This window comes from Hevea brasiliensis, chromosome 16 (assembly GCF_030052815.1).
Source record: "Hevea brasiliensis isolate MT/VB/25A 57/8 chromosome 16, ASM3005281v1, whole genome shotgun sequence".
Classification (NCBI taxonomy): domain Eukaryota; kingdom Viridiplantae; phylum Streptophyta; class Magnoliopsida; order Malpighiales; family Euphorbiaceae; genus Hevea; species Hevea brasiliensis.
Window position 1 is genome coordinate 71419725 of NC_079508.1, and position 10038 is coordinate 71429762.

The 10038-nt window shown below is 40.1% G+C and overlaps 1 long non-coding RNA gene across 1 annotated transcript; it reads right to left on the bottom strand.

Annotated features, from left to right (window-relative positions):
- Nucleotides 1-5331: 5331 nt before the first annotated feature.
- On the bottom strand, nucleotides 5332-6223 carry LOC131174530 (uncharacterized). Its single transcript, XR_009144882.1, has 2 exons — nucleotides 6104-6223; nucleotides 5332-5531 (listed from the first exon to the last, which is right to left on the bottom strand). It is a non-coding gene; the product is annotated as an uncharacterized LOC131174530 (long non-coding RNA).
- Between the last annotated feature and the right edge of the window lie 3815 nt (nucleotides 6224-10038).

Sequence of the window (10038 nt, forward strand, 5' to 3'; positions counted from 1 at the left end):
ATAAATTACAGATACACATTCACTTTTCCATTTACAAACACAATTCTCATTATTTACATGAACATCAAATTACATTTCATAAGTTCATTTACACATGAGAAAATAAAATCAATTACAAAATACCAAAATGACACCTAGTGTCCTACCAATGCACTGCAGACGGTGAGGTGACATGCACACTATGCGTAATCGTGAACGGCCTTACTCAACTGTGGTCTCATCGAGCCCTCTGTCCAAATCTTGATTACTCACGCGTTGCAAAAGCGACGCGCTAAGCATAAAGCTTAGTGGTGCCAATAATACAAGAAAATATAATATGCAAATAAAAATCATAATTTCTTAGCCATCATAAGAACTGAATAATTACCAACTTAATGTTTAGTCGAGGGCTAATTACGTTTTATGATATTAACTTCTTCATGCCTTTTGTTAATTATTTTCTTCATGATCTTGGGTTTCTTTGTATTCTATCATAATCATTCCTGATATTTAATTTTTGTATTTTCTTTAACAATCAGTTCAATTACAGTTATACTTTTCCATGCCCAAGTAACCTATACTGAACGACTGGACTGGATAACGAGTCGTTGGCGCTGGACACCGCGGTGCCTCGGGCCATCATACCATGGGACGCAGAACGTCAACCACGTATGCAGTCAGTATGGCTAAAAAGCCATGATATCACATGATCGGGCATAAAAGCCATGAATACTGGCATAAAAGCCATGAATACGAGCATAAAGCCATGAATACAGGCATAAAGCTTTCGCAGTACTGCTAAAACAATACCCTATTGGTATGCCAACCTATCCAAACCAATCACATTAGGCTTACTAGGGCATTTTGCACTTTTAAGTTTCACAATTTTTGAATTTCAAGTCTTGGTGTCACTATTCACTTCATTGGTCAACAAAAAGTTGACTTTTGCATAGAAAATAGTTGCATTGGTTTTAACACTTCCAATGTACCACATTTTGCATTTAAAACTTGTTGGCATTAAGCATTAATACCATTTCTAAGCTTAAACCAAGAGAAGCAAAATTTTCAATTTTTGTAACTCAACTTTACTATTCCATTGGGCACTGTTGCAGTAATAATTTGAGGAAATGGTAAACTTGAAAGTTGTTCCTTATTTTGTCTAGTTGAATTTCCTTTTTTGAATCACTCCATTTGGAGTTTTGTAGCTCAAGTTATGGCCAAAATAAATTTACTGTTCATGTGCACTGTTCATGCTGAGATTTTGGGTCTGGCAGATTTTTGGTCCAACTTTGTTCAGTAATTTGGTCAAGTTAAGTTCATAATTTGGTCTAACTTTCTTCATATGAAATGTTCTACCATACCTTAGGTTTCCATCGGTTCAAGAATCGCCTAAATCCGAGTTTTCTAGAGAGAGTTATAGCCATCCAAACATTACTGCTCAAATGAAAATCTGCAGAGTTGCAGGTTTGATAACTTAACTTTGCTCAATAATTTGAATGAGTTAATGGCATAATTTGGGGTAGGTTTCTTCATGAAAGTTGTTTTTTTATATCTTATCTTGTTGCTGTAAAAATTTCAGGTCAATTGACCTTATCTACAGTGAGTTATGGCCACTGTTCATTTGGTCATTTCTGCAGGTGCCGTTGCAGGGTTTCCGGATTGGGGCCAACTTTTGGTCCACTTGCTTTGGTCTTTTGGGCATGGTTTCTTCAGCAAAAATATGCCATTATAAGCCTAGTTTCATGTCCAATTGGCCAAACACCAATTGGACCAACACAGCCCAAGATATGGCAGTCCAAGTGGACTGAAATTTGATCACCTCTTTGCACTCATGGGGCAGCCTGCCCATTCCACTTTGCCATGCAATAATTCACTCCTAATTATGGTCAACTTACCTCAAATGGTCACTAATTGACTATTAGAATGTTCTTTAACAATTTCATAAGCAAAGTCAAATTTTCACTCCTAAACCCTAGCTCAAAGTCATGGTTTTCACAATTTCTTTAGTTAACTCTTTCATTCTTGTATATATATATGTATACACTTTAAACATAATCTCCAATTCACTCTAAGTCCATTAATACAATCAAACTCATTCCTTCCTAGGGCTGCCGAAAATTCATAGGGTCCATATACATAGATTCCATTCATTTAATTCACAAAACCTTACTCACTTTAAGTCTTTAACATGAATTAAAAGAGATTTAAGTGTAAATAGGCACTAACCTTGAATAGGGTAGAATTTCAAACTACCCAAACTCCTTCTTTCTTCTTCTTTTGGCTGCCTAGAGGTTACTCAAGTTGCTAGGTTAATTTTTTTGTGAAGCTAGGTTATGATTTTGTTGGGTAGAAATGGGTGAATCAAGCTTTGAAAAGCTTGAATATACTTAGCTATGGAAGAAGAGGTTCACGTCCAAATGAAGAAGAAGAACCAGAAAATTTGTTTCTTCATTTGTCATTTTTCTCTTATTTAATGTCTTATAAATGCATTTGTTAAGTTTTGATTGGCTAAGGGGTTTTAATTACATCAAGCTTATGTCATAAATGCCTTTTTATTTGATTTTTCTTTCTTCTTTCTTTAACTCATTTATAATTAAATTTTTACCAATATTTATTCATATTTTAGATCATAATAATTATTTACTTAACTGGACAAGTCGGCCAAAAATCACCTCTGAAGGCGAAATGACCAAAATGCCCTCCGTTTGGCTTAACGGGTCAAAATTGTCTGTACCGATTAAAAATTTTTTCTAAATATTTTCTTGGCATTCTAATGCCATAGAAACCTTAGTGACCCTTCTCTAGAGTCCCAAAAATTATTTTACGATTTTTCCCCCGGGTCTAGGGCTCCTCGTTGCAAGAACCGCAACTTCCCTCTGGTTACCCATCGCTAAGGCACCGGCTCGTTTAACTTGGTTGTATTTTATTTCTAAAATTTTTACTAAATTTTTCTTATCAATATTTGAGTTAATTATGGTTCCTGACTTTAGTTTAAATATTTTTCCGGACGTTCTAGCTGTCCGGACCGACACCGGTCACCGGAACAGTAGAATGTACGGAGTTGTTACCGGGAGGGTGTTACAGTTCTATCTTACGAGGTAGTTTGCTACAGCTTTCAGCTAATGTGATAGTTTAGCTCAAGATCTAATTTTCTAAAAGCCACAGGTTCTCAAATCATCCCTACTGTAGATAGTAGAGCCCCATTCAACCACTATGATACTAACGGGAGAATTCCACGGTATCACGGTAAATGGAACAAGTTGTAATATGAGCAAAAGCCTTCACGAATACTAACGGGGTAAAACCAACGGGTACCGCTACATGACTCCCTCCTATTTCCTAAAAGGGTAAGAAAGCTCGGGTATAGGGCTGAAGTGTGTGAGGACATTGTGTAAGTACTCAGTATGTGAAGGGACACATTTACCTCTTCCCTTTATGGGGGGGGGGGGGGGGAGAGTTTTTTTGGACGAAGATTTGTGGGATAAATAAGACAATCAAAACAAGCAAAATGGTTAGAATAACAACAATTAATATATAAAGACTTTCGAATTTTGTACGTTAAGCCCCCTAATTACGATTTTAATTTACAAGAGTATAAAATTAAATCTGCTTTTGGACCTCTAAACCGGGGTTAGGGTAAAATGTAAGTCCCCAATGGAGTCGCCAAGTTGTCGCAAGGGTTTTTGCGGTCGCCTGGACGAACACTCACCGAAGTGGGAAAAGTGAGGAGTCGCCACTTTAATTTTGAGGGAAATTAAAGAAAATCATTTGTAATAAAATCTAAAAAGGAAACCACTTCAAAAATAGAAATTCTAAGTTCGAGGTCCGTATACGGGTGGGGAAGGTGTTAGGCACCCCACCTCGTCCCTTAATGAGGGTAAGCAGATTTAATATTATGCTCTTTATAGATTAAAATTGATAATTAGGGGGTCGGGATGACAATGTTAATCCTTTGTATGGATAAAAGTAATGTTTGATATTTAACTATTCAGGGTTGCTCAAGAACATGAGTGCATGAGATGACCCTTAGTGAGTAGGCGTCAGGTAGCGGATCTTTGTTTGGGGGTTACTTTGTACATTATGATATCTTAATTCGGGCTTTAGTTAAGAGAATTTGGGTAAGGACTTTCTTCCGATCTCTACACATTTTATTAAAATTTGGCTGAGAATCGGGTAAGAACTCTTCCCCGATCTCTTAAAGTATGTTTGTTAAAAATTTAAGCGAAGGGTCTCGGATAAGAACTCTCATCCGATCTCCACATATTTTATTAAAAATTTTAGTTGAGAATCAGGTAAGAACTCTCTCCCAATCCCTTAAAGTATGTTTGTTAAAAATTTAAGCGAAGGGTCTCGGATAAGAACTCTCCTCCAACCTCCACATATTTTGTTAAAAATTTTGGTTAAAAATTTTGGTTGAGAATCAGGTAAGAACTCTCGCCTGATCTCTTAAAGTATTCGGTTTGAAGTTTTAAATGGAGGATCTTGGATAAGAACTCTCCTCCAATCTCCACACATTTTGTTGAAAATTTTGGTTGAGAATCAGGTAAGAACTCTCCCCCAATCTCTTAAAGTGTTTGGTTTGAAGTTTTAAGTGAAGGATCTCGGATAAGAACTCTCTTCCGATCTCCATATATTTAAATTTGGAATGAGAATTGAGTAAGAACTCTCTCCCAATCTCTTAAAATATTCGTTAAAATCGCATATCATAAAGACTTTGAACTAAAGATTCTGCCCTAGCTGGGGTGCAAGAAACCGGTGCAGAGCTTCTCTTAACCCACAGAGCCTTATAACTAGAGGGTGAATACAAAACCAAACTTCTCACCGATCTCCTACGTGATAGCCTTATCAGAACTCTTAGGTTGGTAATACCCGATCTCTTTTGGTTATTAGTTTGGGGCTTAATCCTATCTCGGTTCTCTCTCTATTATGTTATCCCCTAGGCTTGTTTCATAGCCCGACCTCATTACTTATTTGTTTGACCTACTATTCGACCTATTACTACACCTATCCTTTTTGTCATTTTTATTTGCTTGAAAATTCTCACATCGAAACATTCCTGCTTACGTTCTTTTGAGTATTTACAAGCTGCCTGTGAATTGAACGTCTATGTCACGACCCAACCTATGGGCCGGACCGGCACTAGGACCTGGGCCAGCTTAAAGCCCCCGAGGCCCGTAGTAAGCCTAACTATTTCTCAAATCCATAACCAGGCCCACAATTTAAGCCCAATATGCACATAAAATAATTTAAATTACATTGTTAAAATTTTATTTCGGGCCAACTTAACCCAGAAATTATCAGAAACAAAAATTAGGGGAGCCCAGCTCAACCCTGTTACCTCATTTATAACCATTTAAAACTCATAAAATTTTTCTTTTCATTTATTAATACAAAAACTTGAATTCATACAGTCCCTGACAGGCTTAATGCTACTACTAGCACATGCGGAGTCCTAAATTACAAATTTAGAGAATAATAATACAATTAAATAATCGACGTTAAACCTGCGAGGAAGAAAACAGGTTGCTCTGTAAAATAACTCCTCCTGTGGCCTGGAAAAATATTGAACAGGAGTGAGCGTTCGACTTAGAGAGTAAAACATCAATTTTAACCATAATCTCTATAACTATCTAAAGCTAATGCACCCTGTAGAGTGAAATGCAACATCAACAACAATTGCACATCATAACATCAAAAGGTAATTTGGAGCACTCACGCACCCTGTAGCATCAATCATAACATATGGGAGCTGATCCCCTATACAGCTCTCTTAAATCCAACCCAGTGCGTGAAGAACTCAAGCCGGACTTTCGCTTAATAAACCAAATCGAGGGTCCCAGCGAAGAACTCAAGCCGTGACTACCCCTCGAAGGATCGGGTCCCAGCGAAGAACTCAAGCCGTGACTACCCGTCCTATCCATAGTCCACACCACATCACACGCACGCCAACGCACGCACACTGCTCCAAATTACCACAACAACATCATGGCACTTTAACAGTTATCAATGCATCATAAATCGTGCCTAGAGTTTAACTACATAAATATATGCATATAAGTGATGCATGGGCATGCTGAACATATAATAATATCGAAATTACAATTAAAATTAATATTTTACTCACAGTACACCGATGACTATTGTGGCTGCTGGATGCAGAAAATAGCTGACCTCGATCACCTAATAATTAAATTATAAATTTATTAGTACTAAGTTAGAATAAAACTCTAAAGAGGCAATAGACCTAATTCATGCCTAAATCCGTGAGTTTCTCCTATACCAGGACCTACCCAACCTGCAAAAGGCTCAAATAACACTTCTAAATTCTCAATTTCCACAATCACATCTCATCAATATCACATGGCCCCTCCCGGCCCTCCAAATCGGACAATACTCAAAATCTTAAAAATTACGTTTTAGTCCCTATAATTGACATTTTTCAAAAATCCACTCAAACAAGCTCTAAAATTCTAAAATTTTGCCCATGATCCTTAATAATATTATAAGGCTATTGCAAAATGAATTGTAATTTTCTAATTACCCATGAATATTTTATTCAAGAATTTTACTCGATTTCATAAGTTTCCAACAACTAACATATTCCTAATTCAACCCAATTAAATATTCACATATTTAAACCTCCATCCTCAAGCTCCAACCAATTATATAAAATTTAATTATCTTAATTTCAATTAATCTTATATGCCCACATGCTAAAAATATAACTAAAATCCATCCATATTTCTCAAAAATATTCTACGATAACCCAAAAATTCAACTAACACCATAGAATATCTCCAAATAATTTTACTTTCATCATATATTTTTCTTAGAATTTTTCTCCAATTTTTCTGTTTAAGAAACACTGTATTTATGCTCCATGCATGAGAAATAATAAAAATTGTCTAACCCAAAGATTATCTGTGACTCAAAAATTCCAAAAATTTATGAGGAAGCCTCGAAGTTGAACCATCTCCATAGCTCACCGAGCATCACGCACCACCGCAAGACGGTGGCCACGATCACCGGCGACATTTGCCGGATCTGATCATACCACCATGTTCCTCTCCTCTTCCTCAGTCCATATGTGGTCTCGGATCGTCGATCCAACGGTCGGATCGTCGTAGATATGACGAAAAAGCTTGAAAAACCCGAAACTTCTCTCCTCCATATCTCACTCATCCGACCTCCTTTTGCTTCAAAATTGGTGTCAAAAGAAAGCTCTCGGAACAAGCTTTCCAACGCCACCAGAATCGCCTCGATCGGACGTCGGACGAAGCCGGAATCGCGCCGGAAAGCCGCTGCCCATTGTGCGCGCGTTTTCTCTCTCCTCTTCCTCTCTTGCCGCCGTTTCTGGTGGTCCTGGACGTCGCCGGAGGGTCGCTGGCCGGTGGGGAGCTGCTTGGGACGTCGCCGGCCGGTCACCGGAGAAAGGAAGAAGAAGAAGAAAGGGAAGGAGAGGGAAAGAAGAGAAATGGGGGGGGGGGGTTTCCTCCTCCCGTTTTTGAAATTTTTTTTTTTTTTTTTTTTTTTGTATATATAAAAGGCTGCTGTGACAGTGGGAAACCCACTGTCACACGCCAATCCCATTTTTCAAAATATTTTTTTTTTTTTTTTTTTGGTTGTTACAGTATACTCTTGAAGGAAATGAAAAATAAACGAAGACACAGGAAATAACTGTTTGACTGGATAATCTATTTTGAGATTTTAATGCAGTTGGACGTAGAAGAAATTTCAAAAGAAAGCTGGAGAAAATAAACAAGGGTATTCGATAAAATGATAGTTTAGATGCTTACTTGTGGGGAGTTAAAGAGACGAATGGAATGACTCCAGAATCCTCAAACATTGCAGAGCTGAAAGCTGTCGGCCGATGTCGACACCATATTTTGGCCGACCCCCAGAATCAATAAACTTCGAAACCGATCCCCCAGCATTAAGTCTCCCTTTGACAGCTAACCACATTTCCGATCTCTCTTTGCTAGATAACCACATTTCCGATCTCTCCTCACAAGGAATTGAATCAATACTAAGTCCTCACATCAGTCAAAGCCTTACCGGTCTATTAAATCACTCATCGATCTCTCAAACCCATTGTCGAATCTCCTGACCTGTTAAGTATATTCCTGATCTCTGTTGACAAACGAAACGGAACTGACACTAGATCTTTGTTACCATTTTTGCTGCCGATCTCCCTTTCAAAAGTTTAAGAATAATCAAAGGTTTCGTTCCGGTTTAATGATGATCCCGATCTTAAATGTTCAAGCCAAATTTCTAATTTTAATCAAGTCCCGTTTAGCATTGGTTCCCTACCGATCTCATGCTCATTGTGTTTTCCGATCTCTCACACTTAGGTTAATAATCACTTTCAGTTATTTCAACATACTCAGACAATCAAGTGTTTAAATAATTTAGAAATTTTCCGATCACAACCATCCATCGAATAAAAGAGGTATTTCATTTCATTTCATTTCAAAAATTTGTACAAGTTATTCAGCTGGAGGATCACCCCCAGCCTGATCTACATTTTGTCCGTCTCCCCCCTCACCCTCAGCCTCCTCACTCTCCTCGCCTTCATCCTCGGGAGCCAGGTTGGCCATCTAGGAGAAGTCCTCCTCAGGGTAACGCTTCTTGAGCTCAGCCAGGAGATCTTTGTGGGCATTTACATAAGCGCCGGCCACTCCAGTCACCATCTCTTCCTCTTTCGCCTTGAGCTCCTCAGCAAGGTGAGCAAGTTGAGTAGCTTCATCGGCTCGGAGCGCTTGCACTTCCTCAAGAGCATGATCCCGCTCAGCCAGAACATGAGCTTGCTCGGCCAGCTTGTCCTCGTAATACCTCGATCGCCCCTCAAGTTGAGATATGTAGTCCCGAGCGGATGATAGTTGGGATTGGAGGGAAGCTGCTTTATGACCTATCCTTTCGACCTCTTTACCCAGCCGATGCTCCTTCTCCCGGATCATGTGCTGATTCACCAAACACTCAACGTTCAAGCTCATAGATCTGGTCAAGATATCATCAAGGCTATCCGGAGACGGCCTATCCCGATCTTCTCGAAGGCAGATAGAGGACGCCAGCACCTTGGCGAAACCAGGATTCTCCCGAACCGTGCGATTTTTCTCCAGTGAATGGACCAAGACCTGGGCACCGCGAGAAAGGGGCCTCACCTGTTGTTGGGAAGGACCCCCTTCCGCGCCCGGAACAACTGGAGGAGGCGGAGGCGGCTCTTCCCTCCGAGGAGGAGATCGGATCACTTCCACCTCGGAGATCGGCGGTCCCGAAGGTTGAGACGAGCCTTCTCGTATTTCCCCGGGCTCGTGACGAGGTGTCTGCATCTCCTTGGCCCGCTTCATCTCCCTTACCTTCCGGGAGATCTCCCTCTTTCGCTTTCGGCTCTCCTTGGAGGCTTCGCCGCTTGCCATACCTACACAAAGAAGAGGTCAGTGAGATCGCTAAGGTCCTGAGATCTGAGATGTAGAAAATACCGATGCCGAGGTCAGAGAGCTGAAGCCCGCGATCTTTGCCGGTGATCAATTCCATAGTCCAATGGTGCAGCTCGGCAGTCACCGCATCCAGGCAAGAGAACTTCTCTCTGCTCGCCTGCTCTTTCAAATCCATCACCATTGCGCTCTCTTCCCTATTCAGGGCAAGGTGCCTCGGAATTAATGGACCCTGGTGCAGCCAACTGCGTGGGAAACCCTCAAAACCGTTTGGAATTTTGCTTCTCAAGATAAAAAAGCGGTTCTTCCAATTCTTAAGGGAGGACGGTAGATCGGTAAAAAGCCCGCAATGGGGTTTCACCTGAAAAAACCAATACTCGTCGTACTTTCGACGAGTTAACCTATGAAGGTCGGTGAACACCTTCGCAGTAGGACTAATTCCCTTAGCTCGGCACAGGCCACGGAAGGCCACAAGGATCCGCCACGAGTTCGGGTGAACTTGGGCGATGCATACTTGGTGAAATTTTAGAACTTCTTTGAAGAAGTCGTCTAAAGGGAACAGCAGCCCGGCTTTTAACTGCTCTTCGTACACCATGATCATGTCATTCCCCTCAAAGAAGTGATC